This window comes from Alligator sinensis, unplaced genomic scaffold, assembly GCF_000455745.1.
Source record: "Alligator sinensis unplaced genomic scaffold, ASM45574v1 scaffold1192_2, whole genome shotgun sequence".
Classification (NCBI taxonomy): Eukaryota; Metazoa; Chordata; order Crocodylia; family Alligatoridae; genus Alligator; species Alligator sinensis.
Window position 1 is genome coordinate 1,111,264 of NW_005842312.1, and position 3,619 is coordinate 1,114,882.

Here is a 3,619-nt window from a genome sequence, read left to right on the forward strand (position 1 = left end):
CCTGGGCCAACAGGACTACATCGCTCCATGGGCAGACCTAGGATTTTGAGCAGGGGGGTGCAGGTAGCAAGGTGCGTCCTCCCGTCTAGCATGACACCTATTTTTCTGCAGTTAAAAGAAACTAGAAGCTTTTTCAGTACACTAGGGACTTAGGGCTGGGTTATTCAGTTGAAGATGGAAGCAAAAACAAATAGAAGTTCTTTGGAACAAGTTAAAAAGAAGCTGTGAAAAAGGAGTTTCATTGCCAGGAGCAGTAAACAGGCAGTTGAATGGCAGAACAAAGACAGCTTCATGCTACATCCATCCCGCCATTCCTGGCAAAATGCTTCAAGGTTGAATCCAAACTGCAGAGAAGCAAGAGGCAACTCTCTTTGCTGGCAGCCTAGTTTAGGAAGTTTTCAGAAACCCTGCTTCCCTGAGCCGTTGCAAATAATTAGGTGAATAACAAATATAACTACTACTATAAACAGCACTAAAGATCAGTAATTTTTAATAAAAAATACTATAAAAATATACATGAGTGAGAGAAAACTTGGTATAATGCTACAGGCTGAAAACAGAGTTACATCTAATTGGTGGTAAAAAATAAAAAATACAACAGGAAAAGAACCTGTCAATATTTTGGTTTTATTGCTATGTTTTTAATTTTTTTTTCCTGAATATTTTACATCAGGCCATCCAAGATGACTGTGTTAAAGATCAATACTAATTCCTAAAGAAAATACATTCATCTACGGAGAAGCCTAATCTCAGATGACAATAGGCAAGCCATTAACTTTTCACAGGATTTTTATTCTTTCTTTCTCTTTTGCTCTGTTTACAGTCTCTTCTGCCCCCTGCTGACACTTCAGGTTCCTAGACTTGGCTTTCTTGCTAATAATGTTTCCTTTTCAAATATTAAAGCATGCCTTTTTTCTCAGGCTATGGAAAGCAACAGCTTATGCCAATAATTAAGTATGATCCTCTGCAAAAATGAACACCACCTTTTTTATTTAAGGGAGAACTTAGAAAAAAACTTCACATAGCAGCACCTTTTGAAACGTTTCCTGTCCAATAAAAGCTCTTTTGTTATATATTTACGGAGTCTCTAGCATATCCAGGACATTCACTGCAGTCCAAGGCTGAGATTCTTTTGATGCTAGTTTTTATTTCTGTAGTCTTTTCAAAAGCCTCAAGATACATAAGTATACTTTTCTGCTATATCAACAGATCATTTCCAGCTGGGAAATTTTTGGAGGGGGCTTTATGAGAGGAGGATTTCAAGCGACAAAAAATTGCTAAATAGGTCTGGCTTTTTTAAAAAAAGCTCTGTTTTATTTTCAATATAGTAATGGCACCCACCAATTAATTCATCACCTTAATTTTGATTAAGAGTTCTCATATGGCTAGAGACTTCAATTTTTGTGAGGAATGTTTTCCCACATAAGATAATTAATATTAGATTAACCTAAAGACTTTCTTTTCCCAACCTTTGTTTGAGGTTTTTTCCTTCAGTTAGCTGGATATGAGATGTTTTAGACATAATTAGCCCATTATAAGTCAGGTTTCTCTGCTCTTTTTTCATAAACATCACATACCTATGTAGAAATTCCAGGATTTTTTTGCAGTTGGACTTCTGGCAACGTTTATACTTCTCTAACTCACTGTCACAAGAGTGTTTAACCAGCTTCATGTCACTGTAAAATGCCTACTTACGTAGTGTATTATCAGGCATTCTGGCAAGGTGATCAAGTCCGCTCAACTCCATTTTTGTTATCACCGACTTTATTGAACATATTTGCTCTTTTGGGAACTGGGTACTTTAGGTTACCAGTGAATTTTTATGATCATTCTGAGGCAACTTACATTGAAAAGATTGAGTTTCCTAATGTGACAAGTATAATTCTTACATACGCACAGTGAAAATTCTGAAACTCCCGTTTCCCTATAAGCTCACTGAGAGCCTCCCAAAACCATGCTAACTTTGGGTCATCTGCAGTTTATTTCCTTATCTCAGAGTATATCATATGACCTGATGATTCTAGGGTAAATTAACGTATCCACTGAAGACAAGGAGTTGCAAGAGAACATGCAATTCTTGTCCAGAGGAGGCTGGTACATGACTTCCATCTTCTTTTACAAGTCCTTGGAAAATGGGTCCTGCTGATTTAGAGATCCTCTTTTGTGGGAAGAAAGAAGGCACAATCAGGAGTAAGTAAGCAAGACCTCTTGAATGAGTTCTTCAGAGGTCTTGGTTTTGACTGGAAGTGGTGCAGATTGTACAACTTGACATTCATGTAGGCTAAAATATGAATAAGCTCCTTTCTTCAAGCTCCCAAAGACATATATAAATACAAAAGCAAACAGGACATTAAAGTGGGAGATAGAAAACAGGGAGTTGGATATAAGCTGGAGGCATAACCATTTTCAATTACTACATTTCAGTGTCAGAGACCTGACGAATTGGGCGAATGTTTTGAGCCCACCTACTTTGGCTAATAAATCCCAACGAGAATTGCATCAAAAGCCTTTTTGGGCACATCCAGACATGCATGGACATTTGGTGTCCTAGGGACAAGTAGCAATGGTGCACCTTGTGCCATTGCTCCTTGTCCCTGTGGAATGCCTGTGCCACACACGTTGGCATGTCACAAGTTGCCCCGAGTAGTGTAGGGGAAGCTGAGACCAGCATTGTGCTGGCCCCAGCAATCTTACCTGAGGTCCTGGGGGGCTCTCAGAGCTGCAGCCATGGCGATCCTGGCAAGCAGCTGCAGCGTGGCTTGGAGCAGCCTGGCTCCACTCTTTAGCAGCACATGCTGCCCGAGCATGCACTGCTCCGTTTTGGGGGGGGTTTTTCCCCCCCAATTTTTTTTGAGCCCAGGATATCCAGGGGTAAAAACAATCCGTGGGGAAAAAAATGGAGCAGTGCACACTTGGGCAGTGTGCCCTTGAAGCACAGAGAACTCAGCACAGAGAACACAGAGAACGTGTTTGCAGCGCCACATACTGCACGACTGTGCTCATCTGGACGCGTCCTTTGGGTGCATCCACACTTGCAGGTACGTACACGGTTGCAGGAGCTCAAATAGAAGCAGTGCAAATTTGAGCTGGGGCTTTTTGCCTCAGCACATGTGCCTGGACATGCACTTTGGAGTGAGGCAAATTGTGCCACTTGGGGCAAAATAACCCTCCTGACTCATCCCAGATCTGCAGAGCCTAGGGCCAGCACTTGTGCTAGGGCTAGAGCCTGGGACCAGGACCTGTCCTGGCCCATCAGTACAAAAAGCTGCCCTGTCGAGTAGTTCAGGGTTACTTGCTCTCAGGAGCTTCCAGGGCCCATCCAGTTGGTACCGGGGGACACTATCCCTTGTGCCAGCTGGACTGCTGAAGCATCCTGAGAGTTCCCTGCACACTTTACCCACTGCAGCAGTCTGGCAGTGGGGGCTACTGCCTGGCTGTGACTTGCTGCACACCTGCCAGACCTGGATGGGGACTGCAGGGACCCACAGGGTCCACAGACCCCCGCTTGCTCTCCCAGCCCCCTGGATTGCTGACCAGCCTGGCCCCATCCCCTGTCGGCTCCTGCACAGCCCCCTGATGGCTACCCCACCCACTCCCCCAGAACCCCAATGGCTGCCCC